Below are 16,613 nucleotides of genomic sequence, written 5' to 3'. Positions count from 1 at the left end.
TGTTTGTATAGCTAGGCCATCTCTGTAGTGCAAATGTAAGGTGGACAGTAAATTATAAGTCTCTCTCTTTCCTCAAGGTTTCTTACACATCGAGCCATTTACATTACGAGGTAGAGTCTGTAACGCCTCAGCCAATCATATTACCAGACCCCATAGTGACCTTCAATCAAACAACTTTATATTATAAACTCCAAAGCGTCCAAATTCTAAACACTGCTCTCCGAGACCCTATAACAGGGTGTTGGCCTCAGGCGCAATGCAGCCTTGCATTAATGCAGACCTGACTGAAGGTCAGCCGGAGAGATGCCAGACCAGCTGTCTCATCACCTTCCTGTGGGTTACCCATGGAAACCTGACAACCGACGCGGTTTAATAAACCAAGACTGCAGCCTAGGGCTCTGTTAAACACACACACGCACATATAAAGAAATATGGAGAAACCAGCCCCTGCCCACAAAAACACCTAGCGAGCTGCCTATGTAGGTTGCATTTGAAAGCATCATAAGCTTGTCTAAATGCTCCCTGCATGTAGACTGCAACATGCGTTGAAAATCAACTTCTGAACTTTTTTGTTGCCCCACTTCTCAAACCAAAGTTACACCCTTGAATGTACCAATAAACAAACAAATGAATCAGTAGATGTATGAATACATGAATGTAACAAAAAATGATGTACAAATAATAAAATAAATGATGTTCTCACTCCCCATCAGTGCTCTAGTGAGGAGTGTGAGACGTCATGGTGTATAGGACACTTGTTAGGGTGTCAAAGTTAGATGAAAGTTAGATGAAACAATTCAAAATGAATTGTTTATTACCTTTATCGCTTTGTTTCTGCATTTACGTCTGTATATATACATTTGGCTGATGTTATAATTGTAAGGATGGATGACATATTTTGATATATCTAATTCACTGAAAAGACAAATGGTACGGTGTTAATAAAAATGCCTGGGGAAATGACTCAATTCCCCTCGGCTCCTAAATTCCCCTCCTGAAAACAAAGTACATCCCTATGAATGAATGCAGCCTCTTCACATACAGGATCCTATATAAAAGCACATATGACATTTTAGTCACTGAGATGGTCTCTGTGTGATCGAAAATGTGTGACAGGAATGACTGTATTAATGAGATACACCACTTGCGCTTTATCATTCTGATAAGACGTTTACAGTTGTTTATAATATAACAGAGATTACTTGCAAGACCAAAGTCCAACATCTTGCAAAGCCTTACATTGGTTATACTTATGCAAGGAGGTGAATTTATAAATCGCTGTATTAGTAGTAACTAAGGAAATTAACATTAACAACCACAGAATTGAGATTTCTTTATTACGATGATAAAGCAGCACATGTCTCAGTGACGAAACATTCAAGTCAGAAGAGATTTGTATTTTGATATATGACGTAAAACTAAAATAAAGTAGGAAATAAACGCATCTATCTGTGGATTCTGTCATCTACACACAGGTGATTAAATATGATTTCAGCCTGTTAATAACATTACGTTTATCTGTTTAAAACTAGAAAATGAACATCACATAGTCTAAACCCCAGAATTAATCTGCTCGTTTTCAGCACAGGATTATTTTATGGCCTACAGTCATTTCATGTGAATTTATGGGTTGCAGTGAGTCTGATAAGAAGCTGAGCTAGCATGATGTGAAGTACATCAATATCTGTCAACGCACACACACATATTGATAACTTATAGCTGGGGTCCTGTTTATATGACATCAGCAAGTATAAACTCCAAAAATGAGTTAATGTTCTTCTTTCTTTGATAAAGAAAACACAAGCATCACAATCACATCAGCACAAACATTAGAGACATGAACAAACCCTTGGACCTGAAGCATTAAACACCCACATGGGCCACTTGCACTGAGTAATGATTTCTTATAGATCCCATTGATTTACACTGAGACCCATCTAGAGACCAGAAAAGCATAAAACTGGGCACAGGCACTTTTAAGCCACCTAGCAACCCGCCAGAAGACCCTAGCAACCACTCTGGAAATTTCATCATCGTAAGGGAAGATGTTGCATGGTTACGCATCACTCAGATTTACTTCAGAAAACGGAATCACATTATTATATATATTAATATAATGATTGTTGTAAACAGGAATAGTAAATAGACCCAAACATCTCTTTTTCGGACCTTGCCGAAACTTTGTTTAGATATAACACAGCTGGTGCATCCAGGTCCTTCTGTAGCCTGTTACATCACAGAAAATTTCAAAGACCGTTGACACATGCCCGGCTTTCAACCTGACAGATTTCCAGCATGCTGTTCTTGCTGCAGGACCATGCTGTTGATTAGAGTCGCATATGGTGCGGTCTCTCGCTCCGATTTCTCCAATGAGAAACAACTATAGAAATGTGGGCTACTCAAACACTACACCACAAAGTGGTATTGTCCTGAATCGCACACACACTCACAACAAGAGACCACTGACCTAAGCTCTGAAAACCATCTCTCTCTCTCTCTCTCTCTCTCTCTCTCTCTCTCTCTACAGGTGGGTCACATGAAGAGTGGCACCATACTGCAGGGGCATGAACAATGCCAACACAATGCCAGATAAATAAAGAGGACAACTGTAAGTCAACATGAGGCGTGTCCTAAAGTTATATTTACATTTTCAGATAAACATTTTTAAAAGATTCAATCATTTTACCATGCATGAAACTGAGAAAAACAGCAAGATCCCCAATGCTTTCCTAATTCTTTACAAGGCAAAACAGCACATGCAGGAAATGTTTCAGCTATGTGTCTTCTTTGGGCAATCTGCACTGTTTTTGGAAGTACGCCAGTTCAAAACACTTCATACCATTCATTTAAAAAAAAGATTCTTGGGAATTGATAAGACCATTGAAGTGTCAGGGGGTTGTCAATGGTCATGTAAAAAAGCCATCCAGAAAATTAAGTTGTCAGACCCTGAAAACTAAAATAATGCGCACCCCTGTATTTCAACACCTAATACCAACAATATGAAAAACACATATTGTGACAGTGTATGAGGCCATTTTATGATAACCATAAAAACTAATATGCCTTTATTGTTGCTCATATTACAGCTAGTTCCTGAAAAAATAAAATAACACAATAGACTTATCACAGTCATGTTCTCGATGTCGGCCTGGCCTTCCAACACTATAATTGGTTTAAATATAGGATTGTATACCACACCAAGCAATTTATGGGAGGATCCCACAGAGAGATCAAAGAGGATGCTGTGACATTATGACACGCTCGGTTGGATCAGATGGAAAACTGCACGCATGTGTTTATGAGTACGTGCTGAAGTTTTATTAATGACACATGAAATCCATGCTGAAAACCTGCGGTGAATTTCACCGTTTTGATTGGGTCTTAAAGCGAGACAGGGGAAATTAAATGACTTCAAATGATGGAGGACATATGAGAGCGAGAGCAAAATTATGCTTCGTTAATAATTTAGCACAACGATGTCCATCAAAACCATTATTTGAATAAACGTGTCGTTCCTCTGCAATATGTCTTGCTTTTCTGTTAAAAAAGAAACTTTGAAATACATGAACGGCGATAGAACTCTTATCATCTTTGAGATAAACTATTTTGGTAAAATTCAATATATGACTGTTAGGATGAGTGTTGTTAGAGGAGAGAGGCAAAGCTTCAGTAAATCAGTAAATGTCACGGTGCTGTGAATAAGAAAAACAGAGCGAGAAAGGCCAATGGGAACAACATCTTTAGTCTGATAGATGAGCGTCTGCGTGAGTTTGTGTATAGACCCAGCTCCCGAATCAATACAATACATTATACTGGGTATCACAGGGTTTTTTAACCAAATGTAATAAATGAAACAAAAATTTATATATAAACAAACAATGGGATTCATAACCCAAATATTATGAATTGTAGATATAATATATATTATATTTGGAAAAATTATATTTATATAGGCCTAATATTGACAACACAGTAAAAAAAATTAATAGCATTCTGTTTTTGTACATACATGCTAAAAAAAATGCTGGGGGTTTTTCATCTCAGAATTGGGTCAAAAAGGGGAAAATCCAGTTTTAAAATTAACCTAGTATTTTTTTTGACCCAACAATAGGAACATATGTAAGAGAGAGATGATCCATTTTTGAAGAAGTTTGAATGTGAATGTATTTAAAAAAACCTAATGTGAACTTGCAATTGGCTATACTCTGCTGGCAGCGCAAACCGCCGTAAATACTAACGCTGCGGACGTGAAAGACTCACACGAATGTTGAAACTGTCCGTCTAGTGCGTGTTTACATAGAGAAAGTGCTGCGGGATGGAAAATCCTGTCTTTATGAATGGCCGGAATCATTCTCCATATCAACGTCACGTCCCCACCACCATCCTCCGACAACTCTTTCAAACTTTATTTAAAATGTACTCCGTTAATGATTCGTTGCCTAGGTTTTAAGAGATGTTGCATTATTTGTGAGCTTTATATGTGCGATGACGTCTTAAGTCCCCGCCAAAGGAAGTAGTCACTTTTAACAACTTGTTAGCAAACGCCGTTTTAAAGACACAATAAGGCTTTAAAAAAAAATCACACATGCAGGATATAATTGGTGTTTAATGTCATAGAATAACCAAATTTACCAAACGATTCACCAAAAACCCATTAAAAAAAACTCATACTTTGGAGCGATGGTCCTAAAATGCTCACTCGCTTCCGACTTTTGCATACAAAAATACGTCATCTCTGAGCCATCCTATTGCGTGAGGATATTGTGTTCTCGAGACACCAGTCGGATCTCGCAAAATCTCGTGCCGGGAGACCTCGTCACACCCCTAATGTTTAGCTATATACCAAAGGTCTCTGTGTGTATGTGTGTGTGTGTGTGTGCGCATGCTGTCCTCAATCTGGCAACTGTGGTTATTTCCTTCCCTGTGTTGCCAGTTTTCCTGTTCTAATCCGACACACACTTTTTCAACAACTGGCTATCGCCATCCCGTACGCACATACACCTCATTTATCCACAGACACGCTTACACACAAACTCTCCATGTGTTCAGGCCTCTGCGGAGCATTTGCTACCAGCGCTGATAATGAGAGATGCTGCACCAGCAACCGATTAATAACAGAGACAAAAGAAAACAAGAAAAAGCCTTTTAATATTCCTGCAGATGCTGAGAAGATCAGATAGACTTAACACTCACAACCACACGCCGTATGATGATCAAACTATACGACAAATGCAATGAAACTGAATCCAAACAAAGGAGAGTTTGTGTGCCTATCATTGTACATTTGTGAGACAAATACATTTCAGCTCAGCTCAACAATTGTGTATTAATTCAGTGTCAGAACTTGGTTAAATGAACCCATCTCCACCACCAGCCCTTGTACCACAAGCGCATTTTACACTTTGCAAAATGTTTGTTTTGCATTAAGTTCTTACCTTGAGGAGAAGAGATTCAATGTCTGGTTTTGAGGTCCATCGTAGCCGGCGAGCTGCCTGTCACATTGCTCCTTCAAGTCTTAAACCTTCTGTATCACTCTCTCGCTTTATCTGATCCTTTTAAGAAAACTGCTGAAATGATGGGCTCGTTTCTTTTTACTTTTCTCTTACTTGTCTGTCCGTCGCCTCTCCAGATTGAATCTAGGAATAAAAAGGTGCAGAACTGAAACCTAAAGAGAGAGAGGGAGAGAGTCAGGTTAGATGTTTATGAAGGTAATTACCTGTCTTTCTTTACACAAGACGATGAAATTAGAATATAAAGCGATTCTGGATCCTCTGTTTCCTGATTTGATTCAAACGAACCAGACGTAAGAGATTTTTTAAAATTAAAACAGCTCTCATCATCGCCACACATTGGAACGCCTGGAGCCCAGAACGTAAAGGTAGAGATGCTTTCAGTGTGTAATATAATCCCAGCAGCCCCTCGGGGTCACCATACATACATTTAATTACGACAGTAAGAGATCGGATGCAAGGGGATTTGATAAACTAAAGAAACCGGAAAAGTCAGATAGCGAGTAAAAAGTGGATGAACAGACAGAAATATATTACATCTTTCGGAAAAAAGATGCAAGTAGAATCCCCCACGCCTGTGCATGCCAAGCTGTTTCTATGGCGACCATCTAGTCTAGCAACCAGATTGAGCTGGGGTTACTATGTGGGTTACCACGTTTGTTGTCTCCCACGTGCATGGAATTGTGGGTAAAGTGGCCACATTTCAATGTCAGTGAGCCAATAACCCTGACAGGTGCCAGATTATGCCTTTTTTCTAACTTTATAAAAGTAAAAAGAGAGACTTTTCGATTATTTCTCCTAGATGTCATTTAGATTGTAAACTTTTGCTTAAATCTCCCGAGAACAAGACCCGCATTCGTGTTTAAGAAGAGATCTGAACGTCACAAACATAAATTTGATGTCATCAATCATTCATATCTCAGTGTGCAAAGATCGGCGTTCTTGTATCTGACAAAAAGAGCAGATCTCAGACGACGGCGATGCCCTGCCTGTGAACTTCGGATGTGGCTTTTGAAGCAGTTAAGATTCATCTCTCGGCATCGAGAAGCCGAACACTGGAGAGAATGAATCCTGCGCTGAGTGAAGGCAGGCAGAACTTCTGTGAGATACAGGGTAGGGGTGAAATGACTGATGGTTTTCATCACAGCCAGAATGTTTAAAGACAGCATCTGGTGTCAAGTGTAGTAGCATTATACAGACGCTCTTTCTTGATAAGAAACACCCTGCCAAAATGAATTGCTTAGTACAAATCTCTGGACAGTGATCATTCTTATAAAGAAGCTAAAAGACATAAGACTGAACATCTTGTTTTCTGAATCAAAGTGAGTTGATAAGATATATGCTATGTGGGGTAAGAAAAATAATACTGTTTTCCCTTTGAGTTATGTTTATTGTTCGTACACCATTGGCAGATATTTTGTCTTGTTTTAATCGTAACATTTTTCAGATATCTAATATCTTAACTCACTTCACTTCTCAAGTAAATGTATCATCATTAAACAATGTTTACATATTTCTCCTGGAAAACAAGACAACAGTACAAAGTAAAAAATACATTTTACCAATGTAAAACAAAATGTTAACAGCCACGATTGTTACATTTTGCAAAGAAACACGATCAGATCTGAGATGTAAACAGCCGTTACAAATACAGATAATTATGATACGCAAAAAGAGAACAAAAGTACGAAAAAGACAAAGCACGCAAATCAAAATGTTTGAAGGAAACTTATGACGCCATATAGTGTTGAAACGGCATGAGCCGTGGGTTCAGAAGAAAAAAATACTACCAAACCTAGTCCACAAGTCATCTCCTGGTCTCTCAATAAATCACAAAGACACGTCTACATCAAACTGTTAAATCCAAACAGGTTTTATTTCTGTACTTGTGCCGTTTGTCCACCTGTTTGTCCACCCGCTTCTTAACAACAGACTCTTAAGTGTTGGCTAAGGGTTTATATATAAAAGGATCAACAAACCACCATTACAGCAGCGCTCCTGTACTCAACAAAGCCGCTTTAAATCAAATTTTGGTTATGTGAAGTCTTCTGGGCCGTGCGTAAGGGTTTAAAGGTGATTTAGGATGTGACTCATAAAAATCATACCCATATAAATCTGTCTTCACCAAAGAACGTTCCCGGTTCAACGATCCATGCACAACATGTGTGACTTGCTTTCAGTCACCATCCGAAATCATTTTAGACTCCTTCAGTCTGCAAAAAATCTAAATAGTTTTTATTTATCTGCCTTTATTTAGCCATTACGTACAATCTTAAAGAGAGCACAGGAGTCAGGACTATCGATACACAGCGAACTTGGCTTCATACAAACAGTGGAAGTACAAACTATTGTCCGTGGTAAATAAAAGCAAGCCATAAATACTGGATAAAGTAACTATTGAGAACCAGAAGATGCACGGAAGTCATTTTACATGGAGAAACAGAATGGATTCAATGACAGGACACAGAGAGTTAAGTTGTTCCCTGATGGGAGCGCTCGAAATATCACATCTAACCGTGTGTCAATTTCTGCCCGAAGAAGCTAATGATGGCCTGAATTCAGTGCCCTGATTTACTGTCACATAAACAAGGGCAATGTTTCAATTATTCATGCCAATAGCCTAATTTTCCACTTTCAATATCACGCATTACAGAACAAACACAAACAGACAAAAGTGCCAAGATAAGAGAAATGCAAACAGAAATGTCTGTGCTATGTTGCTCAATGTTTACTTTCCACCTCAGCGTATTTTCTTTCCCTGGCGTGTTTCCCTCCGAGCGGGCATGTGTTTCCCGTCAGTGAAATATCAGGTTATAAAAGCATATCTCTGGAGCTCTGACTGTGATGATAGAACTGTGTTCTGATCATGTATCATAGAGGCGGAGGACTGGTGGACAGACAGAGCCGGAGTTCTGCTCCGGCTGGCAGATGTGGTCATTACTGAATATTGTGTGTCAGACAAACGATCTTTGATGACACACAATCTTTGTGAGAGAGGACAGGCCGGAATGATATGACACTAATCTGATGTTAGATCATAAAATAAAATAATCTAAATGCAAGAATAATTCATTACTTTTCAACATGCCAGCAATAAAATGAAGCAAAAGAAAGTAAAATCAAATAAAAATGTAAACAAACAAATAAAAAATAAATGCAAGTAAAATAAACATTCAAACATGCAAGCAAGAGTTGCAATATTTTACAAAACGTGTCAAAATAGTTGTGTCTTGTGCAAAATACATTTCTCGTCATGAGGACCAAAGTATATTTTGTCATAAAAATGTGAATACAGAAGGTAGTTTTAGCATATTTTATGGCCACTGACAGGTTTAGCAAAAGGTTATTTTTGGACTCTGGATACATAACTTTATATTTTGAGGTTGACGCTCGGTTGTAAATCAATAAAAAAGCTTCTGTGTTTGTTGAGGACTACTTTAAAAATCTAAATTGGTCAATACTGCAGTCCGTCCGGGAGTCCCAGCACACCCTGAACGTTCCGCTCACTTCCTCCGTCTCACTCTCCAGCGATTCCTCTTCCTTTCTCTGTCTTTCCTCCGCTCTTCCTCTCAGATGAGGGCTGGTCGTGTTCCACATAAACAGGGCGAGTGGAAGAAAGGACTGCATTGTGTCTGCTGCACCTGGGCCTGTGTGGACCGCGCGGGGGGTTTGGACTCTGGGTTCGGTCCAACCTCAGAGTCAGAGTGTCGCGAAACGAAAAGCCACCAGAATCTTTTTGATAAAACATCCCACATCTGTTCTGAAAGCCAGGATGTCTTACGAATGATGGAAACTAAAATTGAAAATGCTGCCAAGATTTACTTGCTCGTTTGCCAAGGCTGTTTCATTTTCATTCTTCAGTGGAACACAAAAGGAGTTATTGCAAAATGTATCTTTTCTTTGCTGTTCCACAGAAGAAAGTCATATGTATTTAAAACGTGATAAACTTTAGCAGTAAAATATAACTATTTTGGTGAACTTTTCCTTTAACAGTCACAAAGTTTTGCGTTGCGGATGCACAGCCAGAGGTTCAGATCTCCGCTGGTACATTCGCTGCGGTGCGATCACGCTGCACTGCGGTGTGTACCAGGGTGAGCGGGGTGAAATACTGCGTCTCATTAATCACCTGCAGTCTGTATCCTGCAGAGTTTGTATTTTAGGTGAAGCTAAAAATAGATATCCTTGGCAAACGGTGAGAGAACACACACACCTGTCACCTATGATTCATTTCATTGCGTACACACACAGAGGGACACGGACACAAGACATCACCAAACATCAGAGGTCCAAAATTCACACTCATTAAAAACCAAATGAGAATATATTTCCCTTCTTGAGTATCTCAACCATTTGATCCTTGTAAGATTACAATGGCTTTGTCTTTCCATTTGCTGGCTTTTTCTTTCAGATGTAAAAAACTGCGAGGAAATCAGATTAGATTGATAAAAACAAACTGTGACACAAATGTTTTGTTTGTCCCAACTTGTCAAGGCAAACAAATAATTATTTAAAAATAATTTAAAAAAATCATTCTGTGTTTATTATAAACCACAATACAGGAAACCGCACAAAACAACCGCACGACAGAAACCTCTGGTTGCCATCTGCACACCTTATCTCTTCCTTTTCCCTCTTTCTTTTTAACTTTATCAGTCAGTCCTGTTCAGTCATGTCAAAAGTGTTAGCAGCCACAAACACCGACCAGGTTTCTCCTGAACGCTGCAAGGATTTATTTTTGAGAGGGAGATGCCTTCTGTTATTGAGAAAGAAAGATTTATCCTCTAGACACTAAACCAACCAATCAAAGTCTTCAAAAGACTGTGTCATACATAGCAAAGGGGTCAGCCCCGCCTTCTAGCTAAGATACAAGATTTCGTCTTTTCCTTTCTAAACAAAGCTCTTAGATTGGTCCTGAATCGCTTTAAAGCGAAGACACCTATGTAGACGTTTTAAAGCTAGGTTAAGAGAGCTTTCTGAGTTTAAAAGCTTTAATAATATGGGCCAAGGCTTCACATTTCAGCCTGATCTTGTTTGGACACGAATAAAAACACCAGAAACAGAGAAAACTGTGTCGTTCTTTAGAACGCAAAACAAAAGAGTAAAATAGAAACTAAAACAAAGAGAGGTCATGGGCCTATTCTGAGTTCTTACTCCTTTCATTATTCAGTCATGCATTTAAAAAACTAAAATGACATTTATTGTATTATAACTGGAGAGCTTTGCCTTAACAAAGCAAGTTACTTCACATACGTTAAGATGATCTGAGCTTGACTTCAGTATTGAAATATAAACATTCTTTGGAGATCAATTCTGAGACCGCTGAAGCAAACCAAGTGTCACGTAGAGGCATACAGAAGCTTATAGACAGAAAATGTACCATGTAAGTGTGAAATGTGTTTATTTGCCGTCACAACACACCGTATGCTGTCAAGCAGATTAGAGTTTATTTGCATACAGATCACAAAAAACATGTACTGGTTGATCCATAAAGTGACCACCTGAAAGCCCTTCACTAAAACCCTTCTCCAAGCGTTACAAAGACAGTAAAAGTCTCTGATTCTCAGATCAGTCATCGTCTAAACGGACCCAATGTTCAAAAACGGAAGGAAAGGAGACTCATGGCATCACTTCCTATGAACGAGCTAGCGTTTGTGGTCAAACAGAAGACCGTATCAAATTAGCTGTGAAATGATTCACACATATAAACCACCAACCACATGCAAAACAACGTGACAGAAAGAAATTAATAAATAATAATAAAAAAAGAAAAAGCGTTGGTTTGTTTTCTTCCCCACATATCTCTTTCCTATAGTGTGTCATCAGGACAAAGGCCTTGCTGACACATAATCACATTTGAAAGACTCATGGAGAAGGACCGGTTGCCGTGGCTACGTCTTGGTCATGTGATGAGAACAGGAAGGGACACTGAAAGGTATAAATATATTAAGCTACAGTATGTTAATTTTTTGTCTCGCTATGTGTTTGGTCTGTCGCTGGATTTTAATAAAGGAGTTGACTAGTTTATACGGACAAATAAATATTAAACATTAAATTCAGAATAATGTGGCAGGGTCAATGGGAATAAAGGTGGTTTTATTCCTTAAAAAAAACTTTCCCGGTGCAGCTGCGTGTGGTTAACTGCCAGGAATGAGAGGAGAGAGGAGGAGACGAGGCGAGAAGAGACATGAAGAGAAACAACCTTCTAAAGCTTTGTGCCTTCCTTAATAAAAGACAACACCGTTTTAAACCTCCTCTCAAAACTTTAAAGAACAAATTACGTAAATTAAAACAATGCCATTATTTAGTCACCCTCATTTTACTTTTGACAAATGTTTAATTTTTGTCTGTTTTATAACATATGTTCTTTAAACGTGTATCCTGGGAACCGTGCAAAAGTATTGTGTGCATGCATGCAAACTTACACCACGTGTATCACCTTCATCAACCTCTCTCTCTCTCTCTATTTCTCTATTTCTTTCTCCAAACCTCTCTATCACCCCTTCTCATCTCAATGGGGGTCTATAACTGTTAAGTGGTGATCTCTTGCTTATCTGGTTGGCATGGAGACAAAAAACAGACCTGTATATACACTCTACGGCAGGCTCTTGACCCATGCGTGTTCACTTGCAGCATAGCAACGCAAATGGCAAAGCATAACACAGCACTATTGCTTCCCTTTAATATCACTCTTTCTCGCACATTTTAACCACACTTGAGTACTGCGAACCACTCCACTCTACAAAGGTTGCGTTAACTGAAAATTCTCCGTCATTGACAATTTTCTAGTACCAGTGACGGAAAAATCGGAATGCCGTCCGTCATTTTTACGGATTACAATGCGTTTGTATTACCCCTTTTTGTCAAGATGGTAGCATCCGATGGTAACGAACTATTTATAAATATTTATAATATATTCAGATTTATTTATGTTTAAATCTAATTGAAATGATTTGTAAAAGCTTGTAAAAAAAATGTAAATACTGTATAAGCATGTATGCGTATGTGTTTATAATACAAAATTAATATTCGCACTACACAGATATATATTATGCAAAAAACTATTTTAATTGTGGACACGATTAATGGCGATTAACAAATCCCAACACATCTAACAAATCCCTGCAACAGCAAGCAACACAGACTTCACGGTCCAAAAAAAACAGACCCAGATTTACATTTTTGAAGCCCAAGAGAAACGAGTTAAAGGCGCAGTTTGTAAAATCCGCCGCTAGAGGGTGCACATTCAAAACAGATATGTTCACAATTTATTCAAACAATAAGACTTGTTGATCAATATAATAATCATGCATTTTCTGTCAGTAAAGGAATATAAACAGTTGCTCACCTGTCTAGTAAAACACATGCAAGATCAGCGTCTCTGTCAAATAAAAAACGTCTTTGTTGGCGGATCCAGCCGCAGACAGTAAAGAATAATTGTACTCCATAACAACTGTGCAAAACAAGATAGTTCCTTGACAGACGCTACAAACTAATCTAACCGAGGGTACACCAGAGACTGTGTTATAAGGGAGATGCAAGGTCTGAAGAAAGTAATGGCTGACACGAATCTTGTGAGGCACATCAACCAAACTTATAACAGCCCCTAGTCTCCTCTCCTGCATTCCGATGACGGTTGCAGGCTTTCCATCCAGTGTCTTTGTCAATGCAGATATGACGCCATTGACAGGCAACTGCCAGACAGAGCCTGTGACACTTGTTAAAATGACAATTTTCTCATGATTTACAAATATTTGGAAACCTTATGTACTCAAATGAACAACATATATAACATTGGCCGAGTGATTATGGATATTTTACTGCAAAAAAAGTTACAAACTGCATCTTTAATCCATAACAGTATTGTTTGTTCTGTTACATTCTTTGCCCATAGGCCTGATTTAAAAATCTCAAACTGGATAAATGTGTTCCTCCAGCCGATGGTTGTTTTTGTTCCGTTCATATTTCCTTCATCCTGGAACTACACTTCCTCCTTCAGACCCGGTCAGAAGTTTATCTGATGGTGTGCTCTGAATCACAGGCGAAGTTGAAATCCAACGGTGTGCACTCAAGCAGCCCCTCATGCAAATGCAAGCAGTCAATCGAAACACAAGATAATTGCATTCTTCAACCGCTCGTCTGCATGTTTATTATACGCTTGATTTGACCATGTTCCACGCTTAAATCACATTTAGTAAACCTTCAGAGCAACTGCAGTGTACTACGGTGCTGAGATGACCTGAGCTGCCTGCGTGTCGGGTGTGATGTACTGGATTATCCCACGAAAGCAATTTACATGTGGGATCAAAACAGTCGTTCTCTCATCTTTATCTCAAAAAGGTTTAGGCTTCTGTAAGTATATCACAGAGTGCTGATGCCAGTAAGCTTTGCTTAAGTAAGCTTTACACTAACGTTATTGTACACGCTGTATTTGTCATGTAAATAATGTACTAGAGAGTTAAATGCGCCCTCATTTATAAGTTGATTTGTCCAAAACAATCCTTTTGTCCTTTGTAATGCAAATAATAATGTACTGCATTTTTCCTTTTGAGCAACAGGCCACTCACAAAAGCCTTTAAACACAAACATAAACTCCTGTCTTCACATTCACATTTATGCATTTGGCAGATGCTTTTATTCAAAGCGATTAACATTGCATTATAATATACATTTGTTTCTAAATTTGTGCAATCCCTGGAATCGAACCCATGACCTTGGTGTTGATAGCACCATAGTCTAACCACGTGAAAGCTATCACACAACAGGTGAATGCTAAGAGAGACGCAATGTGGTCGAAACGCTCTAAATGAATCTTGATGTATGTCGAATTCACATTTAACGGCAATAAAAAATAAATGCATTAGCATTAAAAAGACTGATGAAACAAGTGGTATTATTTATATTCAGACTTCAGTATATTAATGTGTCAATCAAGTGTCAGCTTTTCTAAGACAAAACAAGAGGTATCCATCTCCTTTCGAGTGGGGGTCAGAAATGGATTAGGCATTCATTTATGCAGGAGCGGGATTATGGAAATCCTGAGTCTGCTCTGACGACAGTCACGGGAAAACGGCAGAAACAATGAGGATTTTTGTTGCGTTGCACTGACAGAAGCAGCCAAAACAATAGGACTCACATTCCTGACATGGTCAACAAAGATTAGAGGAGATGCAGGCGGAAAACAAGAGATTTCATTTATTCATCCAATACCACCGAACCAGAAGCAATTCTGTAGATTATGACATCACGACCACCAATCAGCGGCTGATATAATTCAATATAATATCACATGATATATTATGCAGTTGTATATAATTTTATACCTATTACATTACATTATAATAGAATGGAATACAACTGTACAGGCTATTGTAAATATGACAACAAAGGTTTAGCTTTTGAATGTCATGTAAAAATATGTAATATTATAGTGAAATAAGTCTGAAAGAGGGTTAGCCTTTCTTATTGGAATTGAACCATTCATACAGTGTGTGTGCATGTGTGTATGTATACGCAAAATAAAACCTGTTCCTGGTCTGTAAATGTAAACATTTCCCATTCAGTAACAAACCCATTTCGATGTCAGAATAGGCCCTTTATGCCTTTTAACATAAATGTGTTCTTGTGTTATTATATCTGCCTGTTTCCATCCATCCATTAATTCATTTAATCACTTATGATGTTCTGATGGTCTTCTCTTGTAAGCTTATTTTATGTTTTAATGAAACCCTTTCCTAATAACACTGCAACCAACTAACAGCCAATTAAAATGTGCCAAATACTGCAGAAACAGGTTTCATTAATGGGGAATTTTAATTGTGTTCTCTTCTCGCGTAAAAAATGTTGGGACGTGCCATTACCAGAGTTAGCCATTCTGTTCATATTGTGCTTGTACATAAACACAACACGCAATTAACCCAAAGCTGTTGTGGACATGGTCTGGTCTAACAAACTATTGCTGCTAAAACCCACACAGGTTCAAATAAAGGCTTATTTAAAAATGAACTTCAAGCGGCACGACGTAAAGTAATAAAGTTTTATAAATTTTGCGTATAATTGTGGTCCATTAACAAGTGACTGCTCGAAACAAGCTAGTGGCTTGCTAGACACTACTTACGCATTTGTCCACGACACTGTCATGCGGTTTCTACGTCAGGAAAGGCGGTGACAGAGGGTCACGCGGACATGACACCATTGACAGGCCACTGCACAGTCCTGTGTCTCTCCATTTGAGATATTGTATGTACTCATCTGAACAAAATATATAATACTGTGGCTCAGTGGTTTTTGGATATTTTGCGGCAAAAATTGTTACAAACTGTACCTTTAATACCTGCAAGTCATAACAAAACAGGGCCTGTAAAAACACAACTTCAGCTAGATGAAATGAAAATGCAAAACCCTACATGCAATCACGCTGATAAATCTTCCATTAAGCTGAGAAAGAGGCATCTTATCTGAGTTCTTGCCCTCTGGGCCATGGAACAGAAACAGACTCTGATGTAATGTGATAGTAAGCATTGACCCACCCCTTTTTTGACCACGCTCTCTTCCTGCTTCAAATTCCGGATGTAAACACAAACTGACACAGAGCTGTCGTTATGTGTGTGTAAACATTAGCTCATGTTTTTAGGAGAAGGGGGAAGCAAAACAATAGCTTCCGATGCACTGGGCTGGCCGGCTGATCCACTGGACTGTGCAGAGGTGACAAAGTCATTTCAAAACCGATGAGCTTAAAAATGTCACACACACAGAAGATTGTGGACGATGATGCGGACGGTGCGCAAATGCGGACGGAGGGACCATACTTTGGCCTTAAGCCAATGAAAATGCTACAAACGAGATACCGGAAGGTACAAGATTCAGATGGTTAGCATAACCAACAAGTCCATGTAGGTAGATGCTATAACTATGCCAAACCCTCTTTCTCTACCGACAGTCTTTTAAAATATTAATCACAAATACAACAGTATATTTTAGCGTTTAGCAATTACTGTTGTGTTTTTACTGTTGTTTGGCCTTTTAAAATCTCATGAAACTCACCAGTGAGGGACCAAAGTGTTAATTTATCCCAGCTCGGATCAGCCAGCATTAGGTCTATTGGAC

At 38.7% G+C, this 16,613-nt stretch overlaps 1 protein-coding gene across 5 annotated transcripts in view; it reads right to left on the bottom strand.

Moving 5' to 3' along the window:
- ptprea (protein tyrosine phosphatase receptor type Ea) overlaps positions 1-16,613 on the bottom strand; it is a 56,265-nt gene that overhangs the window by 26,715 nt on the left and 12,937 nt on the right. For all 5 annotated transcript variants that reach the window (XM_079476833.1, XM_079476834.1, XM_079476831.1 and 2 more), the window contains exon 2: positions 5,436-5,665. The gene's annotated coding sequence lies outside the window, so the exon portion shown is untranslated. The remainder of the gene's footprint in view (positions 1-5,435; positions 5,666-16,613) is intronic.

The sequence above is a fragment of the Barbatula barbatula genome (genome assembly GCF_947034865.1).
Source record: "Barbatula barbatula genome assembly, chromosome: 16".
Taxonomy (NCBI): Eukaryota; Metazoa; Chordata; class Actinopteri; order Cypriniformes; family Nemacheilidae; genus Barbatula; species Barbatula barbatula.
Note: the sequence above shows the minus strand (reverse complement) of the source record. Positions and strands in the feature narration are given on the sequence as shown.